Source organism: Crassostrea angulata, chromosome 3 (assembly GCF_025612915.1).
Source record: "Crassostrea angulata isolate pt1a10 chromosome 3, ASM2561291v2, whole genome shotgun sequence".
Lineage (NCBI taxonomy): Eukaryota > Metazoa > Mollusca > Bivalvia > Ostreida > Ostreidae > Magallana > Magallana angulata.
This window is the reverse complement of record NC_069113.1, coordinates 52025849-52051440: the sequence shown is the minus strand read 5'-3', so window position 1 is coordinate 52051440 and position 25592 is coordinate 52025849. Positions and strand designations below refer to the sequence as shown.

Below are 25592 nucleotides of genomic sequence, written 5' to 3'. Positions count from 1 at the left end.
CAAAATCAGCCAAAAATTGACATTTTTCTTATCTATTTACGAATGGGAAATATAGAGCGCATGCTTGAACAAGGAAAAATTTTTTGTCACTTATCAGTCTTGGCTAGATACATCTCTGATTAAAATATTTTGTTCAAGAATGCGCTCTATGTTTTCGGAAGGAAAAACTGCTTGAAAACAAGCTGTTTTACGCTAAAAATGCAAAAATGGCGGGAAAAGGTTGTCTTTACAATGTCATATTTCTAAATTGTGGGCACTTGAACCAAAATGAATATTATGTAAACACATCACATACAAAGAATGATAGTAAAATGATGATGTTCATTTTAGGGGGGGGGGGGGGGCATTTTAGGCCCTTATCATATATAGTCCTTTCATACATCTTATGAACTCTGTACAATTCTCTTTTGTCCATAAGTGCATTTAATTTTGATGCAAAATACCAATTAATTTTTTTTAAAAGCATAATAGCCCATAAAGTTGTATAACACTAGGTGTTACAATTACAAAATCTTTTTTATACCCTGCACCCAATCTGGAGTAACATCGAAAGAGTACTCGATGTTCAGTGTCTTTCAACCAAGTCTATAGGTCATCCAATACAGTAGAAATAAACGCATGTGTCAATGCCAAACCCAAATGTGAATGTAAAAAAATTATATACCTTTTGACATAGCTGGCCCATGCCTAGCCCCATATACTGGTATTGAGTGTACACGTAAAAAGGAGTGTCCTAACATTGAATACGGTTCCAGGTCAATGTCACAGCAGATCTATTTCGTCTTAGCACTTGCGCACATGTTCCACCTAATGCATGTAGAAGTACATTTCAAATGAAAAATCTCTCCGAGTTCTATATTTTAATAGTTCGTCTTATTTTGGAAAGGACTATATATGATAAGGGCCTAAAATGGCCCCCTAAAATAAACATCATCATTTTACTATCATTCTTTGTTTTCTTAGTACAAATATATATGTGATGTGTTTACATAGTATTCATTTTGGTTCAAGTGCCCACAATTTAGAAATATGACATTGTAAAGACAACCTTTTCCCGCCATTTTTGCATTTTTAGCGTAAAACAGCTTGTTTTCAAGCAGTTTTTCCTTCCGAAAACATAGAGCGCATTCTTGAACAAATAAAATATTTCAATCAGAGATGTATCTAGCCAAGACTAATAAGTGACAGAAAAATTTTCCTTGTTCAAGCATGCGCTCTATATTTCCCATTCGTAAATAGATAAGAAAAATGTCAATTTTTGGCTGATTTTGATTGAATTATAGAAATGGCGTCACTTCTGACGTCATATACTGCCAATGAGTGCAAATAAATCAAATAAATAGATGAAAAATATATTTTATATCAACTCTTCTAAAAAATTAGTTAACATTTTATTGTACCCAAAACACTTAAAAAATGGCGAATTCTGGGGGCCAAATTTAACTCTTATCATATATAGTTCTTTGTTTAAAATGTCAACAAAAGAGTGCCAATGATCAAAATGTTTGGTCTACTTTTAATCCCAGTTTTTTGACAAAGATCAAGCCGATTAAAATATTTATATTCATTTATATGTCCATTAAATACTAGAACATAATTTCTCTTAAGCCCCATTTCCTTTGTCTTGCTGTGTTTTTCCCCTGTTACATTTTTTATGTTTTACATAGTATCGATTTTTAGCTCAACAAGAAACTTTTCAAAAAACTCTCACAATCCTTTTGTCTTTATACATGTACTGTTTATGAAGATTTCATATCCATAAGTCCCTATTTATCAGAGCCCGATTTTTTTGAGGATGATGGGTCATGAATTTTCATCAAGTTACAGTTTCCATTCAAATGATAGTACATACAGAACTTATGAATAGACTTTATAGTTTTGGGGAAAGTTGAAAATGTTAAAAAGTTTACGAAAAACGAGAGACAACTTCGCATTAAAGTAAATTAATGTATCTTTAAAAAAGTAAAAAAAAACAATATATACGTGGCGTTTGAAAATTAAAAATCATGTATTGTAAAATGAACTCAAAGTCGAGCAAGCTTTCATGTTTTGCTTTAAAAGATCCTTTTACTTTGAAGAGGTCTATATCCATTTGGAAAATATTACTAACCGTGTCGTGTCATCAATAGATTATTTTATTATCTTATACACTATATAATAGAGTCAAACAAAACACGGTCAACAGTACCAACTACTTATATTGCCGTGACGGTAAACTGATTATTCCATTTTACATCGTAATAAGTCGGATTTAAGGTTTTGGAAAAAAGGAGGCAATGACCACGTGTTATCTTATGTCGTTTCATTATGAACTAACCATATTTTCAGGCCACTAATATCATCTTTATCTTCCTAATGATTAATAAATTGAGTAGATGATAAATTACTTTATCATTAATGCAATGCATCTATGTTAGCTAGGTGAATGAAAGTTCTATTGTGTTCTTGTAAATTGGGTTCTATAAAATTTGACAATTTGATTAATACAAGGAAATACGAACATGTAATGTGATACACATTTATTTTAAGTTATCCACTACATAATATAAACAATAACAAGGCTCGAGCTTTGTTAATAATTGACAATGTAATAGCATTCAAAAATATAGCCAAGCAAATGGAATTTCCAATTGCAGGTTTACCATTCAAGACATTAAAGCTGACATGAATTCATAAATACGCATTATTTCCCTTTTATCTCCGACTACCGCCATATAAGTTGTCGATTTCTATTGTTCTGCTCATCGCTACATATCCTCTATATAAGGCGGAGATCACTATTCATGCTTCACCGCATTCAGGCATTTTGAGCTTCATTTTTGGAATCTTTATCCTAATCAAAGTCACCTCTGACTGTTACCACCTACTTTAGATATATGATGTTTGCAAGATCAGAATCGGACTGATCAGGGAAACCATCACCAAGGAAGACCTTTGCAGGTACCACAGCATAGAATATGAATGACAGAGGAAACATGCATATGAATACTCGCGTAAATTCATGTGTCCAGTGCAGGATTGTGAATCTCAAATTCAAACATCTTCTAATCCTGTTGGATAAAAAAATGACAATTACAAACCGTGAACCATCTGAAAAATCCATAAAACGAAATACAAATTCAAAGCAGAGCAACACGGACCTCCAAATAGATAGAGGTACATGTAGGATCAGGTGGCTAAGAGGAGTGAGCATCCTCTGCTGACCGGCCGCACCCGCCGTGTGGTCCTTGTGCTCTTTGACAATTCCCAACCACCGCGTAAAGTGGAAAGAGGGGATGAAAGACAGAGATGAGGTATCAGCTACTGTTGTTACAAGTTGTTTGATAAAATCAGATAAGAGTTGATGATTTGTGAGATGGGCGGAGGAAATAGCATAATGTACCCTCCAATACAGTATGGATAAATCCCAGGAGCAGAATATGAAGTCGTTAAGGTGAATGTAGGGCCCTGACACTGGTACCTTCCACTTAATACTTACACTCTCCCAAAGGGTTCTTATCCACTGGACGTATCAGGTGATATTCTACCAACATGTAAAGTTATCAGAGAGATTAGAATATCTGAACTTTGAGTACCAGTTCATGTCCGATCTGGAGAATGCCATACGCACAGTCTCATCTTTTTACTGTCAATGAGAGAGCGCGGGGGACTGGTTGAAGATGGACCGGTGCAAATGAAATCCTCATCTAAGTGTTGTTATTATGTGTTTAAATTAATATATGCACAATTTTCAAACTTATCTTTATAAAGAAGTCTAACCCGATATTGTTTTTATTTTTTTTTCATTACCGATAATGCTAAGCAGAGTTTGATTTATACTTTTCAGTTAACATGTACGAGGGTTGTCCAAAAGTTCGTGGACACATGTAATTTTATTCAAAATAACGACGCCATTATCAGGAAAGTATTATAATATCTTAATATAGTGTATAATGATTTATATGCATTAAAATAAGCGTAATGTACGTTTTTGTATTGAAATTATCATTATACATTCATTGTCTACACAGGCCGCACGGCCCAGTCTGACGTTTAGTTATAACGACGTTTCTATAACGTCGTAGTCCTGGGTTTACTTGAGATTAATATGCCACATTCACCGTTTGATCAGAGGGTACAATGGCATACTCATTAAATCATCGCCTGTGTCACTTTTGGAAAAGTAACCTCGAACTATTTTGATGTTTTTCCTGTTTCCTCCACCGTTTATTTTGTTCTTATCGGTAATTTGCCTCAGTCGACAGAACTTTATAATGGCGCGCTATTCCGTGAGGTAAGTTGACGGTGCTTTTTCAGGCGTTTTTAAAGACATGTTGTTCTTGCCGTAACATCTTTTAAAAGTCCTTTGCTAGTTTGAAAATAGTTTCAAATTACGTATGTAAATGATGTACACCATACAGACTACATCACAATGGAAGAATATGACATTTTGAAATGTTTTATAAAAACTATAACCATTCATAACTAAAAACTCAATTACAAAGTTTGGACAATTTTTACGCTTTGATACATAAAAATTTTAGTTTTTTTCTATGTAAAACATTTTAAACCACTTTAGTTTGATTTGAAATTTTATGACAAAGATTTAGATATACAATATGTATATATAAATCCATTTAAAATGACTAAAACGCGATTATCCACGAACTTTTTGGACAACCCCCGTACATGTATTTCCCTAGATACATGGCAGGTGTTGTCCATGTTGCAAAGACATCCCAAGTTCTTAAAGCTAAAAACCGTTTGTAAATAAGCATTGTCCGCCATATTTCTTTCCAGTTCGCCTTTAATTCCAGAACCCCTATATAAGCATTTTGTTACTTAACAGTTCAACGCATTTCGAAGCTTGAGTTTCATCCGAGTAGATGCTTACCACGCTTTGCCGTTGTAAATAAAATTCTTGATAACGCTGCATTATCGAGAACTCGCGTAACATTTTGCAAATAGTGAAGAAAGATTACAGGTAAAACATGGTATCAGTTGCAACATGCCATCCATAAATGCAATAAAAATATAAGCACATTAGCAATGCAAGATAACCGACACATAAACACGACTTCCATTCAACTACAATGGTCATGTTAACAAAGTGCTTGAAAAGACAAGCGCTTTGATTGCATTCTATATTATTCAATATTTTTTAAACTTTGTAGAGATGTCGCCCCTGTGATAATAGAGACAAATGTAAAAGTTGTGTCTGCGAAAAAGAGGCTGTAACAACTGCAAGAACCCTCTTTGTCAATACAAGACAAATGCTACAGTAAGTATTATACATGTACTTGTAAATGTACCTGTATCCAAAAAAAAACCCGCTGTTTATAATAACAGGTGTTCTCTAACTTCTTTTTCTTCTTGAACCACTAGGTTAGTATTAAATTATACGCAGAGAGGAGTGCAAGGAATGTAAGAGTTGATCATCAGCCCAGTGTAAATGAAACCATGGAAACTCACGCTAAACCTGAAAATGTATCAACTGAGTTGGAATGCATTAATCTAATGGTAATTATTCAAATATGTTTCGAGGTACTGGCATAAAAATTTTATACATAGAAACTTGCATTTCTCCATTACTATATTAAAATAATTTACTCGAATTTTTAGGCTTTAATACCGAGAAATCGGAATAGCTGTCTTTTGGTTTATATTTTTTAAACATCATTGGTACTTGAAGATTACCAATTTGTTATTATTTTTTCTTAATCAAGCTTCGCTAATTAATAATCAACGAAAATTCGCATTACATTCACGCTAAATCACGGAAGGTCCTTTAGTTTATGTTTCCACAATATCACATTTGCATGGATAAACTCAGAAGCGATATTACAAATACGTGTAAATTTTCAATGAAAATTTGTCATATATTCTGTTCATCAAAGGAAATACGGGAGATAACTTTAACTCTGTGCATTTAATATGAAAAATTCCAAGAGTTCCGAATATCAACACGGTGTGTAAATTCGAAGCGAGTAAAACCGTAAAAACGTCGGTGAAAAAGTGCTGAGTTCTTCATTTATATGAATTAAATTTTTAGATGAGAGGTATTTACAGCTTCAAAATGGTTTGTTATGAATAATTGTTATTTTCAATGCAGCTGCATTAATTTTCTCCAAAATCGTTTCGGAGCGATTCTGCAACATTTTTTTGCAACATTATGGGTATATGGGAGGCATTTTAACTGTGGTGAAGGCCTTTCTCGAGACACAGATTATTCTAACTAAGCAGAGTGTAGTGAAATTAATAGCATTATTGTAGGCTTAACGTTTGGTTATATAAATGTCAACAATACGGTGTGTAAATGTATCCGTTTCCTAAATGTCCGATATCATATGCAATGTCATGTGTTCGCACGGGTCAAAGTCTAGTTTTTTTTTTAATAACAATGATGTATTATAATTTTAGGCTGCAGTTGACAACATGTCTCAGGATTAAATGAGAGCTGTCCTGAAGGCGTCCATTGCAGCTGGTCCAGAATATAAGCAACGGTTTGTGATGAGACAGCAACATGCTACTTGACAGGTTTCTGGTAGTTCCAATTCAAACATGTGGAGTTTGTCATATTTTTGATGACCTTTGCACGAACATCTGTTTCAGGCACTCTCCATGCATTACCTCAAAGCCTGAATGTTGCAATTTGTGCTTGAGGCATGATGTGCTGGAGGTTGCAAACATGTTGAATTGGATTTACAGAACTAACCAGGGCCCTAGTTTTTATATGTCCACGTTCAGAAATCAAGTATACGGAAATGTAATTTTGTGGCAACATGGACGTCTTGATGCAGGAAGACGCATTCCTGCACCAGCATGTGTATGTCATACAGTGTGTCAGAGGTTCCCAGAGCCTAATGAGCAAAAACACTGGGTATCATTCGGCACATTCAAACTCCAATTAATTAAGGTCTTCCGTTTCCAACGGAAGACCTTTCTATTATTGTGCGGGAAAGATTATTTTTCTTTTTTTTTTTTTTCTTCCTAGACGCGAACTTTGAGGCTTCATATCTTGCTTATTTCTGAACGGTTTTTGCTCAAATTTTCAGGGCAAATGTACTTTACAAAACACTATCTTTAGCAATTCATAAAATTTAGAATTCCCTTTCCGTTAAAGAGTTATTCCCCTTTTAAAAATTTTTAGGGCCTTTTGTTTCCAGACAAAGGCTCCGAGACTATGATAGCAGGGAATGGGAATCCAACGAATTTGAATAACAGAGACATTGTAGTTGTGCACATCTGTTTTTGTTTTTAGATTACGTTTTTTATTTAGGAAAAGGTAGGGGGTCAAAAAACAGGATTCAAAAAAGTGCGAAAATTTAGACATATTTTCCTTTATATCTTTTAAACGAAAAATATTTTGTTAAGACATGTAGAATAAAAGTTGTGCAAAATATAGAGGGCTTTCATTTGACACCAATAAGAAAGGGCTGGCCCCTTAAATTAAGGGCCAATGGCCCCTTAAAAATTTTGCTTAATAACTCAAAAACGGTTAGGATTTTGATATGGCTGTCGCTGGAAAAGTTGTTTGTTGGGATCTCATAAAGGTCGTTACAATGTTATTTTGTATGTGATTTGTGTAGTATGAGTGTAAAAAGCTTTACATGTTAACATGTACCTGTTTTCATTTGACAAGTTAACGAAAGTCTTTGCGCGTACAACTGGCATAAAGTCACCGCAGAAAGTATACTGGATTATACAAACGGCATTAATTCATAAGAATTTTTTTTATAGAATATACATGCTTTTTTTTTAGGAGTTTAAGTCATTGTTGTTAAGTTCTTATAATGCTCAACCCTTAAAAACGGGATTTGGAAAACAAATCATTGTTTTTCTTTTCTAGTTAACCACAAAATATGGAATTAAAAAAAATCTATGCATTACATTTTAGTTATTAACTCCATACATTTAAAATCTACCTTGAATCAGAGCTGGTGTGTACCATTACGTAAGCTCTCCCTCGCCCGCGGCCGAGAAAATCGGTCACCATGGTCGCGGCTGGACTACCTAGCGGTCAGGGGTTATCTGATACACGAGAGTTGCGTCTCTCATATATGAGTTTATTTATCCGCAAACCCAAGAATTGTTTTCGTTTTGATTACACATGTTTTTTATGGATTAAACGATTGAGTGTCAATTAAGAAATCGTTCAGTTAAATAATAAAAGCAATGTCATTCTCAATCTAAAGCAATAATAGATATAGATAAATTGTGGGTTTTAAGTTTAAAATAAATAACTTCTATATGATAGAGTAAGGTCATCACACTGCAATTTTCAAGGCTTACTGGGTTCTGAGCTGTGTGGGTCTGTGCGTTGTACCTTTACGTAATCTATCGTTCGCCCACGGCCGAGGATCTCAGCCACGGCTGCACTACATAGCGGTTATTTATACACAAGATTCGCACACCGAGACGCACACTTCCATGCATATGAACGTGTTTGAGTTAATATAGTCGTAAATACAAGAACTGTTTTAATTTTATGTTATAAAAGTTTGTCCATTTTGTATTTATTTAATTAAATTTGAGTGTAAATGAATATTAATGAACGATATTACTCCAAATCGGAAACATCGTCAGACATAAATTAATGGTTGGTTTGTTTATATAAAATATTTTATAAACTGTACAAATAATGTTTCAAATCAACACCCCCCCCCCTAAATATTAAACATTTAAATGATGATCATCCACCGCCCATGGCTGAGGAGATCCGGCACGATTGGACAAGTGATCCGCGGTTGGTTCGTGATCTTGTACCTTATCACGCGTTCATGTTTCATATTTTGGCATTTTGCACGGACACAACTATATTTCATTATGTTTTCAACTATTATTTTGGTTTAAGATGAAAAGATAAATTTATTTTACTTGTACAGTTGATTAAGCATTGGTGTATACGATAGCGTACAAGGTAGTTTAAAAATCAAATCAAATTATAATCAAAGTTCCATGTTACATGTTTGCGGTAGGTGCTAGCACGATAAAAGAATGTCCTGAGTTGAGGCATTCGATGATTATTTAAAAGAATATTCACAGGAGTTTTAAACAACTTTAGATTAGATTCTGTCGGTCACATATTAATCACTTCTGTAGTTTTTCTACATGTTCGTTTCATTATGGAAGCGAACTCATTGCTGCCCGGGACCCCCCCCCCCCGCCCCTCTCCTCCCGCCCCGCTGACAGGAGCTCGCGCTGTATTTTTTTTTTTTTGAGCGAAACGATATCAAGATCTGTCGAAAATCATTTTTGGTGGCTTCTTCTTATGTGTAACATTTTGTTTCACTTTCCCAACCGTTTGTTTATTCGGTCAGTCTGTGTTAATTCAATCGCCACGTGCGACCGAGAATCTTGTGTCGCTTCAGCGCACACAGCTCAGAACATATATAGCCCCGGGTCATCAATTGTTATGTAATTGAGTAACAGTTGGAATGGTGCTTTTACTACATAAAATATGAATAAAAAAATCATCCAGAAAAAAATGTTACCGTAACTCAATAGTCAATTCCAAAAATAAAAATCCGTATGATTACAAACTGAAATCAGTTTTTCAGTATTCGGCGGGATTTGATTTTTCTTCTAACATTAGTATTTTTATTGGTTTCAGAGAATACGATGTAAAAATACAAACAGGAAATAAATCTAATATTTTTTACATTGATAATGTTGAAAAATATTTAAAACTAAATTAGTCACATTCGTTAGAAAACAATGTTATACAAACATCCGATAATTTTTTTCCTATGTCGTATCATTCGCGTAAATAAATATGTTCTGTACATATCCATGTACCTCAAAAAAAAATTCAACTGATTAAACAAAAAAGAAAGTTATTTACTATTTCGGATTTTTTTCAAAGTAATTTAACATTGTATTGAAAAGAACAAGAAATAAAAATGATTTAAATTTTTGACTCAATCTTCGTATATATTACCGGCGCTCCTTACATGTATAACGGCGTACAGTGTATATAGATTATCATGATCTATTTGAATTAAGTTCCATTCGTAAAGATTCCCTTAATAATTAATTGCATGACTGTGTACATTGTAGGCAAATCCATGTGCGTTAATTACGTCTTGTTTTCCGTTAACAGTGGTTTAAGTAATTAAAATAATTACTTGTAAAAATATCTATAATCGGGATTCCAAAAAACTTACTTCCCGCAATTCATAGAAATGATCAGTATGTTTTCTTTCTATGTTTACATTTGATTTTGTTCAAATAATTAATAAATTTTCTATCATTTAAATTGTGTGCTTCATCAGATACTGATTCCAATTACCTTGAAGTCATTAATTTTTCCATTGGCTATTGACAAAAAAAGAGACGCTTGACCATCCAATGAAAACAAATACACAGAGTTTGATTGACAGGTTCAGCCAGGTGCAGGTCTCACCCGATGTCCGAGGTTATGTGTGCCGCAAGTGGTCTCAATAAGAGTTATCGATGTAAATAAATTAAAAAAGATACATGCTTACCAAAACATGCTCGTGTAAGTTAAAGTTGATTAAGGCTTGTTCCAACAGAAATCATGTTTTGCTAACTGTATTTAATATGTTTTATGTATAGCGAATTTTAATATTGTACAGTCATTTTACCGGTAACGAATCAGTATGCGGTTTCTCGTGCATGCAATTATTATTATCAAAATTCCAAATGTTTTTATTTTTTGTTTAAATCGCGTTTCTTTGTCCTTCTAAACTGTATCAAACTTCCGAAAATATAAAGGATGAATTACGGAGACAGTAATTTCAACACCCCCTCCAGTTTCCTAGTTTCGAATTCGTTACCCAGTATCGAATTAAGCGCCCTTTATCACTTCTGACCGAATATTTTGAGGCGAATTAATTTCAAAAATATACTAGAGGTACATACTTATAAATGAACAAGGAAAAACGATTGTGGGAATATGTCATTTAAACAAATTATATGATCGTTATTTTTATCATACCGTTTTCCGGTCAAATTGAAACTGGACTTGAACAGTTTTCATTTCCGTCACTTTATAATATTGAATTTTCATATAAAAACACTTTATAATAGTAATTGATGATAAGTAGCTGCCATTTTCCTTTGTTTTTCTCGTATATCTATCAATTTTTGCAGCCAAATAATACTTCTGTCGCAATGAACCGTAACTAGGAAAACTACACGTGGTTCTATTTGAAGACGTAATTTCATTCAAAGCTCCATTATTATTTGATATGATGTATTATCTTTTTAAATGAATTATATTTACTAATTATTCACTAAATAGGGATCAATAACAAACTTATTTTCATAGCTAGGCTTAATTGTTTTCACACTTTCGTTTTTTCTGCTTTGAACATCCTGCAGCTCATATCTGGGGCACATTTTTAAGTTGTAAACAATTCGGTAAATAATCGCGCAAATGGCAAACAACTTCACACACTGCTATAATATTTATTTCTGTGTTATAATCACCTAGCTAGAATTTTTTTAAACCGTCAACTTTGTCTTCCACCAATAATTTTTCTAAAAATTATTCGATACTGGCAAATATTCGTTACCGGTAAAACTGTACCAGTACTGAAACATCGTATAAAAACGTTATATATACATGTACTCTGTAACTAGTCGTCTTTTAATACATATACCTTTCTTTTGTTTGTTAAAAATAAATTCAATTTTGTTAAAAGATAAGTATATCATTTCTTCTAGATTTTTTTTTTCATGAAAATACCTACAAGAGAGTTTTGCCAATCACAAACAGTTTAAAGTACATGTAATGTAAAACACGGGCTCCATTTTGAAACAAATTGTCAGAGAGTTCCGAATGAAATCTGATAATGTTTCACATGGTTCTCGCACGCTTTGCTCGAAACGATTTAAACGCATTGTCCGAAATTCTGCACGCTTTGTCCGAAATGCTAAACGGTTTACACGAAACGCTTCACGATTCACACGAAACGCTAAACGGTTAGGCCTAATACAAAACGTTTTTCGCACGTAAGTCGCACGCTTTTTGTTGTTGTAGTAGTACGTTTCAGGGTCTGTAAAATTTGTCAGCACGCAACAATTCTAAATTGCACTATGTCTTCAAAAATTTACAAATATTTAAATAAAGAAGTTATCTTAGAGAAAAGGTTACGTGTTTTGTAAACGGGTTCGGTTTTAAAAAAAAACCCACAATTCCTGACATGACACATGAGTACATACTGTTTATTACAATGCTTGCTACCCTCTGAAAATTTAACTCGCCATTAAATATCTCATTTTTTAAATAATGTTTGTTACGATTACATAAACTGTGTGCGACAAATAGTTTCCCTAAAACATTTTCTTATTTTCTTTTTCAAAACACGTTTTATATGCAGGCTTTCAATCACAACACGTTTTTATAACAAAAGCAGAACTAAAAGTTTAGTAATTATGATCGTTTGACACCATATCACATATATTTTCAACTCGCAGCAACAACGGAAGACCTACTCGTGGCTTTGCCACGAGCTCTGCTCTAGTTCTTATTTTTCTTTTTTTTTTTGTTTCCTAGACGCGAACTTTGAGGCTTCATATCTTGCTCATTTCTAAACGGTTTTTGCTCAAATTTTCAGGGCTAATGTACTTTACAAAACACTATCTTAAGCAATTCATAAAATGTAGAATTCCCTTTCCGTTAAAGAGTTATTCCCCTTTTAAATTTTTTTAGGGCCTTTTGTTTCCAGACAAAGGCTCCGAGACTATGATAGCAGGGAATGGGAATCCAACGAATTTGAATAACAGAGACATTGTAGTTGTGCACATCTGTTTATGTTTTAGATTGCGTTTTTTATTTAGGAAAAGGTAGGGGGTCAAAAAACAGGATTCAAAAAAGTGCAAAAATTTAGACATGTTTTCCTTTATATCTTTTGAACGAAAAAAATTTTGTAAAGACATGTAGAATAAAAGTTGTGCAAAATAACAAGGGCTTTCATTTGACACCAATAAAAAGGGGCTGGCTTCTTAAATTAAGGGCCAATGGCCCCTAAAACATTTTGCTTAATAACTCAAAAACGGTTAGGATTTTGATATGGCTGTCGCTGGAAAAGTTGTTTGTTGGGATCTCATGAAGGTCGTTTCAATGTTATTTTGTAAGTGGTTTGTGTAGTATGAGTGTAAAAAGCTTTACATGTTAGCATGTACCTGTTTTTATTTGACAAGTTAACGAAAGACTTTGTGCGTACAACTGGCATGAAGTTACCGCAGAAAGTATGCTGGTTTATACAGGAGGCATTAATTCATAAGAATTTTTTTTTTTAGAATACATGCTTTTTTTTAGGAGTTTAAGTCGTTGTTAAGTTCTTATAGTGCACAATCCTTAAAAACGGGAATTGGAAAACAAAACATTCTTTTTCTTTTCTAGTAAAACACAAAATATGGAATGAAAAAATATATGCATTACCTTTTTAATATAAACATCATGCATTCAAAATCTACCTTGAATCAGAGCTGTGTGTGTACCATTACGTAAGCTCTCCCTCGCCCGCGGCCGAGAAAGTCCACCGTGGTCGCGGCTGGACTACCTAGCGGTCAGTGGTTATCTAATACACGAGAGTTGCGTCTCTCATATATGAATTTATTTAGCCGCGAACTCAAGAATTGTTTTAGTTTTGATTACACAAAATCTTTTGTGGATTAAACGATTGGATGTCAAGTAAGAAATACATGTAGTTCATTTAATTAATAAAAGCAATGTCATTCTCTAAAGCAATAATAGACATAGATCAATTGTGGGTTTTTAGTTTAAAATAAAGAACTTCTATTTGATAGAGTAAGGTCATTATACTGCAAACTTTTCAAATCTTCCTTGGTTCTGAGCTGTGCGTTTCTGTGCGTTGTACCTTTACGTAATCTATCCTTCGCCCACGGCCGAGGAGATCAGCCACGGCTGCATTACCTAGCGGTAAGCGGTTATTTAATACACAAGATTCGCCCACCGCGACTTACACTTGCATGCATATGAACGTGTTTGAGTTAATATAGCCGTATATACAAGAACTGTTTTAGTTTTATGTTATAAAGGTTTGTCCTACTTGTATATATTTAATTTAATATTTGAGTGTAAATGAATATTAATGAACGATATTACTCCATATCGGAAAAATCGTTAGACATAAACTAATGGTTGGTTGGTTTATGTAAACTACTTTAAAAACTGTACAATTAATGTTTTAAATCAACACCCCCACCCCACCCCCCTCAAATATTAAACCTTTAAATAATGATCATCCCTCGCACATGGCTGAGGAGATCCGGCGCGAGTGGTTAAGTGATCCGCGGTCGGTTCGTGTTCTTCTACATGTACCTTATGACGCGTTTATGTTTCATATTTTGCACGGACACAACTTTATTTTATTATGTTTTCAACTATTATATTGGTTTAAGATAAAGTTATTTTACTTTTACAGTTGATGAAGCATTGATTTATACGATAGCGTACAAGGTAGTTTAAAAATCAAATCAAATTATAATCAAAGTTCCATGTTACATGTTTGCGGTAGGTGCTAGCACGATAAAGGAATGCCCTGAATTGAGGCATTCGATGATTATTTTAGAAAATATTCACATGAGTTTAAACAACTTTAGATTAGATTCTATCGGTCACATATTAATCACTTCTGTAGTTTCATTGTGGAAGCGAACTCATTGCTGCCCCCCCCCCCCCCCCACTCCTCCCGCCCCGCTGACAGGTGCTCGCGCTGGATTTTTTTTTAATTGGAGAAAAGATATCAAGATCTGTCGAAAAACATTTTTGGTGGTTTCTTCTTATGTGTAACATTTTGTTTCACTTTCCCACCCCTTTGTTTATTCGGCCAGTCTGTGTTAATTCAATTGCCGCATGCGATCGAGAATCTTGTGCCGCTTCAGCGCACACAGCTTAGAACATTTATAGCCCCAGGTCATCAATTGTTATGTATTTGAGTAACAGTTGGAAGGGTGATTTTACTACATAAAATAATAAAATCATAATATAATCTATTTTAATTGAGTACCATGCGTATAGATTCCCATAATAATTAATTTTTTTATTTCCTTTCAATGTTTACATTTAATTTTGTTCAAATAATTAATAAATTTTCTATCATTTAAATTGTGTGCTTTATCAAATTCTGATTCCGATTACCTTGAATTCATTAATTTTCCATTGGCTTTTGACAAAAGAGAGACGCCTGACCATCCAATGAAAACAAATACACAGAGTTTGATTGACAGGTTCAGCCAGGTGCAGGTCTCGCCCGATGTCCGAGGTTATGTGTGCTGCTTGTACACAGCCGAATGGTCTCAGTAAGAGTTATCGATGTAAATAGATAATAAAAATACATGCTTAAGCTTATCAAAACATGATCGTGCAAGTTAAAACTAGTCGTCTTTTAATACATATACCTTTCTTTTGTTTGTTAAAAATTCGTTCAATTTTGTTAAAGTAATGTAAAACACGCGCGCCATTTTGAAACAATTAACTTGTCAGAGAGTTCCGAATGAAATCTGATGAACGTTTCAAACGGTTCTCGCACGCTTTGCTCGAAACGATTTACACGCTTTGCCCGAAACGCTAAACGGTTTACATGAAACTCTAAAAGGTTTACACGAAACGTTTCTCGCACGTTGGCCGCACGCTTTTTTGGTGTAGTAGTACGTTTTAGGGTCTGTAAATTTTGTCATACAGACTTTCAATTACAACACATTTTTATAACAAAAGCAGAACTGAAAGTATAGTCATTATAATCGTAACATATATTTTCAACTCGCAGCAACAACGGAAGACCTACTCGGGGCTTTGCCACGAGCTCTGCTCTAGTTTCATGATATTATAATGAAAAAGATTGTATATAAAGTATATATTTTAACATAATTATTTAAGATAATTATCTTGTCTAAGTTTGAATTGCAATTAGCTTTTGATACTTCATAACGACTCACATTTATAAACTCATTTCTATAAGTATATCCCAAAATGATGCTTATTTACCTGTTTTTTCCTGCTTTCAATGCATGCTAAAAGAAACTTTGATCCTGGATTTTGCATCCTAAACAAATTAGGCTGAGAAGACCTCAAACTCAGCTTCTCACTTTTCATGTAACTGGACAAAGGCTTCCCATATGTTTCCCTCATGCATGCTATCATCAAACCTGCAACATGCAAATCAAAATACTCATGAAACATAACTTTTCATGGCAATAGAAAAGAACTTATAAGTATTCTTCAATAATACTGGAATATATTGGTATACTATTCTTCTTATGCATTTTTATCTACCGAAGCAGAAATATTCGTTGAGGATTTAATTTCGTTATTTTTGTTGGTAGTATTAATAAACGAAATTCAATCCATGACTAATTTTTAATCCAATTATTAAAAATACAGAGTTGATACATTTTTGAGATAACGATATACCGAAATTTAATCTCAACGAATTTCATTTTATTGAGAAAAACAATGTAATTTTAAGCCAAAGTACATATACTTCTACAGTATTTTATCAAGTTACCATAGAAAAAAAAAACAGTACAACAAGAGATGATAAATTAAAATAATGTACAATGTACAACAATTATAACATGGAACCTAAATTATATAACTATGTAAGAGGATAGCCAAAATCAATCTTGCCTAGAATATACTTGTACTCTTTAGGACATTTCTTTTTACGCAACCGACTGTTTGGTACGTCTTGAGACCTCTGCTTAAGCATCTTCCATCTACCATCTTCTCTTACAAGCACTGTGTGGATTATATGAGTAAATATTGTGTTAGATATATGAATAAATATAAATGAACTTTTATACGGAGAGAGGACGAAATTTTTGTTTTAAGTGAAAACTGCTAGGACACAAAAAAGTTTAAAAAGTCAGCAGTTAGCTCGACCTAATTTTGTTACATTGTGATAAAAGCAGTATCAGATAGTATTTACAAAGATAATTTCGGGCAACACATTTGTTGGTTAACTTTTTTTCCTGCTGCACTGTTCTCTCCCTCTTGCACACGTGAGGCCACTATCTTGCCATCACATTGCTCACATGATCTCCTCTTCACAAGATCTCTGAATGGATCTCCCTCCAACTATAAACCTCCTCTCTTTGAGTAGATCCATCTCCTTATTGTTCACCATTGGAAGACAAATAGGTCTATAAGTACACATAACATTTATATAATGTTAATCGTTTAACTATACATCATTTGTCTTTTAATCCAACACAATTATTTTTTTCTGTATTTGGCTATATACTTAAAGTCCTGAAATTAAAAATTTTATTATATGATTAATGAATTCCTAGCTCTCTGATTGGCTTATATCCAACTATCTAGAAAAAACAGAACGTTATATTCACCTGTACGTGACCTTAGAGGTCAATATAACATTTGAATATCTTTACATTGGAAAAAGATCGTCCAATGAAATTTAGTGTGTTTCAGTTTTATGGCTATGTTTTTAAATAAAATCTTTGTTTGATAGAACTCAATGAGATATGTCTTTATAAATTCGTCAATGATCATATAATAAAATTATTATACTTTTAAAAATACTTTCACGAGACAATCCGCAGTTAATTATATATCAGCAAGTTGGTATATTTTGATCACATTTTAAGAATGTATTTTTAACCGGGTTTTCCAACGGAAAAATCCGGTTATTAAAATGGTGAAAATGGCGGGCGGGCGGCTGCCAAAAGGATACCCTCATTGTACGGATAACTTCTCCTACAGTTTTCAAGATAGGTAGTTGTTCTTTTGCAGATCAATTGTACATATATCAGAGGTGTGCATATTGCAAGGATTTTGATTTCTGATAATTTATCGAAAAAATACCAGGTTTGAACTTAGTCATTTTTTGGCAAAATTTTGCATATAGGGTACCCTCATTGTACGGATAACTCCTCCTACAGTTCTCAAGATAGGAAGTTGTTCTTTTGCAGATCAATTGTACATATATCAGAGGTGTGCATATTGCTAGGATTTTGATTTCTGATAATTTATGAAAAAAAAACAGGTTTTGAACTTAGTCATTTTTTGGGAAAATATTGCATAAAGGGGGCGCTCATTGTACGGATAACTTCTCCTACAGTTTTGAAGATAGGAAGTTGTTCTTGTGCAGATCAATTGTTCATATATCAGAGGTATGCATATTGATTTTGATTTCTGATAATTTATGAAAAAAATACCAGGTTTTGAACTTAGTCATTTTTTGGGAAAATATTGCATATAGGTTACCCTCATTGTACGGATAACTCCTCCTACAGTTTTGAAGATAGGAAGGTGTTCTTGTGCAGATCAATTGTACATATATCAGAGGTGTGCATATTGCTAGGATTTTGATTTCTGATAATTTATGAAAAAAATACCAGGTTTTGAACTTAGTAATTTTTTGGCAAAATTTTGCATATAGGGTACCCTCATTGTACGGATAACTCCTCATACAGTTCTCAAGATAGGAAGTTGTTCTTTTGCAGATCAACTGTACATATATCAGAGGTGTGCATATTGCTAGGATTTTGATTTCTGATAACTTATGAAAAAAAATACCAGGTTTTGAACTTAGTCATTTTTTGGCAAAATATTGCATATAGGGTACCCTCATTGTACGGATAACTCCTCCTACAGTTTTGAAGATATATAGGAAGTTGTTCTTGTGCAGATCAATTGTACGTATATCAGAGGTATGCATATTGCTAGGATTTTGATTTCTGATAATTTATGAAAAAAATACCAGGTTTTGAACTTAGTCATTTTTATATAAATATATGACAGTGAGCGTTAAGAGAGTGATAGTGGAGAAAATGAGTGATACTGGGAATAGTGGAAATGAAACATGTAAGTGAAAGAAAGGAGAATGAAGTGACCATGAAAGGTACAACTCATGATTTACATGTTACAAATTCAACGAGATCAATTAAGTTACCATCTTAGTTAAAAATTACTCTATTGCAAGCAACAGGCATTTCAAATTTTCAATATTTGACATTTTTAAAGAGCCTGTATCAGTTACTATTGAGCTTTACATGGAAAGTCAAAAATTGCGAATTAGGCAAAAACAACCCTAAAACATTTGAACAACAACAAAAAACACATTTTAGACAAATTAAACAAGTTTATTCATTACTATTGGTTTCCATGGCAGTAAATGTGATTTGCATAGTAAATTTTCAATGAAACATTGTAAAATAATACAAATTTAGACACATTCAAGTGCGGCGGGGGGATTGGAAGGTCTAAATTTGTTATTTGTTACTGAAAAAATGAAAGATGTATACGGAGAAAATATTACGTATTTTTAGAAATTTGATATGGTTGCTATGGTAACCGAAAAATGACAAGGTTTTCATGATGGGAATATCTGTGGAAAAATAAGTTTTCCAAAAGTTAAATACTTTAAAACGCAACTACCTGAGATAATGTATGTCATATCAAGTTAAAGATATATCTCAATACTGTGAAATAATAAAAGAAAAATTGTTAGTCGGATGTCCCAATTTTTTTTTCAGAATTTTTTTCAAAACACCTTCAATGGATTTTCGAAACGTTTTGGAATATTTTGTATATATTATGACAGATATTTGACAGATACCAAATTTACAGAAACATAGTACTTTACCATAATCTCCACAAAATGTATGACTTTTTTTAGGTCACCTGAGTCACTCAGGTGACCTATTGCAATTGGTCTTCGTCGGGATTAACATCACGTGCACCACATGGCTAGTGCTGGATTTTAAACTGATTTTGTAATATAACGTATAACTTCAGTAAAATTATAAATACTGCTTATTATATCTTATAACAGAAACATGTGCATGTTTCATAAACATGTATCAATATCTGTGTTTACAGTACAGAAAGTAAATACAAAGTATAGAAATGCACGAATCACATAGGCGTCGAACCGGGGGGGGGGGGGGGGGCTAAGGGGGGGGGGTGGCTTAGTGCAAAGTTAGACTTAACCAGTAGGCATATAGCCCCCCCCCCCCCACTTTTTCTCGCCGGAAATGTAATTGTTCCTAAATTTACCTTGAAAGATTGAGAAGTTGGAGCAATAGGCATACTAGCCCCCCCCCCCCCCCCCCCGACACGGATTAGGAATTTCATGATTTTGGGGAAAAAATTTGGGTATGGAAATTTATTTTCGGAAGTATATAGTATAGGTATACCCCCCCCCCCCCCCCCCGATTAAGATTTTCACGATTTTGGGAATTACGGTTTTTCCTCAATATTTCTGAGGATTAGTCTAGCCCCCCCCCCCCCCCACTTTCAATTTGCTTCCGACGCCAGTGAATCATGATAGTCATACATGTAGTAAAGTCTGAAATGCATGTAAATAATTAAACAATTATTATATTAGACTCAAACTCCAAATGGGTTTTACTTGTTATTATCAACTGTAGAATTTAAAAAAAAAAATACTGTGTACATGTGTTGGCGTGGTATTAAAAAAGAAATGAATTAGCTCTAAACTTCAGGTTGTACGAATATTTGGTACGATTTGTAAAAATTTACTACGACTTTACCTTAATTTGTTTGCTTAATTAGTTACTGAACCTCAAGGTTCATTCAAATGATAACTAAATGATTTAAGAAGGAGTCTTACAAAATAGGTATATTAATTTATTTTACTAAATAATTATAATTTACTTATCAGTTTTACTAACTCATGTACACACAAATTGAAAAAAAATTCCCGCCGGGCTCCAGTTATAAACTCACGCTTCGTACTGTGTATATGTTATGTAACAGTCTTTTGTTCACTCCTGACAGAAAAAACCCTGCAATCCACACAGAATATACAGGAATATCACAGAGGAGGTCACCTGGACAAAGAATGTTTACACATGTATACACGTGCCCGAGTACCTAAGATTAATGATTTCATCATATGCATTAAACAAGATCAGACATCAGTTTTTCTTTTCAAATTCAATTAATTACTTAGTAAGGTTCTTAATCGCCTTATTTGCCACATTTGAAGATAGTTACATGTATACATATAGTTTCAGTCACGCTGAAACCTTACTATACATTTTAGTATGTACGGATTCATTATCATTAGGCTAGAATTAAAATTAAACCTGTTGAAAATAAACGATATCACTATTAAACTCAAATCAATTTTAGTAATAGTTTCAGCAATGCGTAAACCATTTGGAATCTTAACTACTGAAACCTAGCGGAAATGTTCTGAAACTGATTGATATTTCCATAATAATTTACGCAACTTTTCACATGATTCAAATTTAGTTTCAGCATTGCGGAAACCATTTGGAATCTTAACTTAAAGTTTCAGCATACTGAAACCTAGCGGAAATGTTCTGAAACTGATTGATATTTCCATTATAATTTACACAACTATTCACACGATTCAAATTTAGTTTCTGCATTGCGGAAACCATCAGGAATCTTAGACTAAAGTTTTTGCTGACTGAAACCTAACGGATACTTGCTGAATCGATATAATGGTTTCCGCATTGCGGAAACTATACATGAAACTTCAACTTCAAGTTTCAGCAAGGTTTCCATATAGTTTCAGTTTTGCTGAAACTTCATTTTTCATCCAGTGATAGGAAGTTGTTCTTGTGCAGATCAATTGTACGTATATCAGAGGTATGCATATTGCTAGGATTTTGATTTCTGATAATTTATGAAAAAAATACCAGGTTTTGAACTTAGTCATTTTTTGGCAAAATATTGCATATAGGGTACCCTCATTGTACGGATAATTCCTCCTACAGTTCTCAAGATAGGAAGTTGTTCTTGTGCAGATCAATTGTACATATATCAGAGGTGTGCATATTGCTAGGATTTTGATTTCTGATAATTTATGAAAAAAATACTAGCTTTTGAACTTGGTCATTTTTTTTCAAAATGTTGCATATAGGGTACTCCATTTCACTGGATACGTGTTGACATGGATTATGGATACAGTTCACATAAAAGAAAACCCGGTTTGCTGTCACATTGACAGCTTTTCTCTTGTTTTTTTATTAGAATGTTTGAGACCAGGCAAAATTTATTACAACGATGGGACCGGTACATACAGGAATATTTTTTTTTCATTATAAAAGCATGGGACAAAATTTCTTCAGTATTAAGTACCCATGAGACGAGCAAGTTTTTAAAATATTTTAAATTTCTTGCTCATCATAACTCAGGAAGCTTCATTATAAATCAGAAAAGGTAAAAATGGTATAGACACATATTGCATCCTCATTGGATTTGCCCGAACATCGGATGATATAGTGATAGAAATATATGACAGTGAGCGTTAAGAGAGTGATAGTGGAGAAAATGAGTGATACTGGGAATAGTGGAAATGAAACATGTAAGTGAAAGAAATGAGAATGAAGTGACCATGAAAGGTACAACTCATGATTTACATGTTACAAATTCAACGAGATCAATTAAGTTACCATCTTAGTTAAAAATTACTCTATTGCAAGCAACAGGCATTTCAAATTTTCAATATTTGACATTTTTAAAGAGCCTGTATCAGTTACTATTGAGCTTTACATGGAAAGTCAAAAATTGCGAATTAGGCAAAAACAACCCTAAAACATTTGAACAACAACAAAAAACACATTTTAGACAAATTAAACAAGTTTATTCATTACTATTGGTTTCCATGGCAGTAAATGTGATTTGCATAGTAAATTTTCAATGAAACATTGTAAAATAATACAAATTTAGACACATTCAAGTGCGGCGGGGGGATTGGAAGGTCTAAATTTGTTATTTGTTACTGAAAAAATGAAAGATGTATACGGAGAAAATATTACGTATTTTTAGAAATTTGATATGGTTGCTATGGTAACCGAAAAATGACAAGGTTTTCATGATGGGAATATCTGTGGAAAAATAAGTTTTCCAAAAGTTAAATACTTTAAAACGCAACTACCTGAGATAATGTATGTCATATCAAGTTAAAGATATATCTCAATACTGTGAAATAATAAAAGAAAAATTGTTAGTCGGATGTCCCAATTTTTTTTTCAGAATTTTTTTCAAAACACCTTCAATGGATTTTCGAAACGTTTTGGAATATTTTGTATATATTATGACAGATATTTGACAGATACCAAATTTACAGAAACATAGTACTTTACCATAATCTCCACAAAATGTATGACTTTTTTTTTTTACAAAACAATAGGGAAAGAAATCTCCATAGCAACGAAATTACCCTAGCAACCGACTTGACTGGGATCAGCAAAACATGAAACATATACCCAGGAAAATAAAGCCTCTCAAGTGGGTCATGGTGCCCTAATTAATTGTCACTCCTGTTGTACTTACACTATCTTATAAGTAATAATACGTATCATTGCTGTACAATGTCTCATACAATATTGTCAAAATAAGGGCCAAATATGCGAAAACTTCCCCATATAAGGAAAGCCGAAATTATATATCAAAATAACGCAACAACCCATAGGGACTTCAACGCTCTATCTACTGGCTAATTTTCATTGCCATACTATGTTTGTTATTCAAATTATGAACCTAAAAACAAGGAGAAATAGTGTCGGTGAAACACAAGACGACCTTATACTTATTCACATAAACATAAACCTAAACATCAGCAAGGCTCCCTTGTGAAAATGTAGCTTAAAGCAACTTTCTATTAAAGTTTATCTTGTTTTATTATCAAAGATCAATCAACTGGTCAAATATCAATGCTCACTAAAGGTATCACAGATATGAACGTAAAACAAGAGTGTGTGTCTCCTGCGGATGACTTATTTCAAAGTGTGACAGACTGATGGACAGACAGACTGACGGACGATGAAGAAGTGATCCCTAAGTGTCTCAATGCTATGCAGGCGACACAACTAGGCACCACTATAGCATATCTGATTCTGAGACTAAATGTTTTCTGAAGTGTACAGTCAAATATTTTACAGAAATATTTTGCTAGAAATAATTATAAATTTTCTTCAATGTACATTTATGCACAAGTTTAAACAATTTTTTTCATGAGATTTTTTTTCCTTATCATGTTTATTCAACCTACTAGACCTAGAGCAGTACTAATAGGACCCCCCCCCCCCCATGGGGCAACATCACTGACTATAACAGTACTATATGATGAATTTTATCGGTTACTCAAGCATAAAATGAAGGTCACATGCAGCATCCGTCGCATTCATTTTACACAGCAGTCATAGACAAACCACGCAAGCAAGTTTGGTTTATAAACCACTTGTAATAAAGTGGGAACAGACATAAAAGCTGTACTTAATTGAGTACTATGTTTCTGTAAATTTGGTATCTAAAGTCACTGAAGCATAAAATGTAGGTCACGTGCAGCATCCAATGAACACACCATCCACAGACAAACCATCCATACAAGGTTGGTTTGTATACCACTTATCAAGAGCAGGAACGCTGATTCGCTGAACATATCCAAGTGCTGTCCACAGACAGATACACAGATGAACAAGCAAACATGGTGATTCCTATATTCCCCTTCCACATACTTTGATATTAAAATCTTTATTTTAGTTAGAAAATGTATTTTAGTTCACTGCTTTAAGAGCCACATCAGAAATCTGAATCAAATTGTTCATGTACCCTTCAGCTGTTAAGTCATTTTCTTCATAGTCAGTGTTAGAAATCTGCCTTTTCATTATCGAAAAAGTCTACTAAAAAACTTGCAATTTGAGATGCTGCGAGAAAATCTCCGTAGTACAAAAATTCGTTCACCATTTTCATTTTTTACACTTCTCTCGTGCCACTTCTTCAGGTTCACATTTGAATCCTGTTGATTCACCTTGGTTGATTTTCTTGGTCATGAAGGATTTTTGAGTTTCAGTAAATCTTGACTTCCCTCTTTTTTTTAATAGCCCATTCTCTCTCCAAAGTTCTCACACCTGAAGAAGTATCTTTTGATCCATTCACATTTGGACCAGTAAGTCTTTTTTCAATTAGGATAGTATACGAAAATCTTGAGCGATCCTTTTAGTCCATTCTCTCAACTGAAAAAGTGTGGTTTTCTGTATCTGTGTAAATAATTCAAATAAATAAATGAAAATATATAAAAACTCTTCCGAAAAAAAACTTAACAAATGTCAATTATTCACTAATTTTGATTGAATATTAAAAATAGCTTCTCTTCTGACGACATATACCAGTGAGTGCAAATAAATCAAATAAAGAAATGAACAAGTGAAAAGCTGTCAATGTGACAGCAAACCGGGTTTTCTTTTATGTGAACTGTATCCATAATCCATGTCAACCCGTATCCAGTGAAATGGAGTACCCTATATGCAATATTTTGCCAAAAAAATGACAAAGTTCAAAAGCAGGTATTTTTTTCATAAAAAATCATAAATCAAAATCCTAGCAATATGCTCACCTCTAATATATGTACAATAATCTGCAAAAGAACAACTTCCTATCTTGAGAACTGTAGGAGGAGTTATCCGTACAATGAGGGTATCCTATATGCAATATTTTGCCAATAAATGACTAAGTTCAAAAGCTGGTATTTTTTCATAAATTATCAGAATCAAAATCCTAGCAATATGCACACCTCTGATAAATGTACAATTAATCTGCAAAAGAACAACTTCCTATCTTGAAAACTGTAGGAGGAGTTATCCGTACAATGAGGGTA

The 25592-nt window shown here is 33.5% G+C and overlaps 1 pseudogene; it reads left to right on the top strand.

Moving 5' to 3' along the window:
- Positions 1 to 4253: 4253 nt before the first annotated feature.
- Positions 4254 to 6890, top strand: LOC128176957 (uncharacterized; annotated as a pseudogene).
- The last annotated feature ends 18702 nt before the right edge of the window (positions 6891 to 25592 follow it).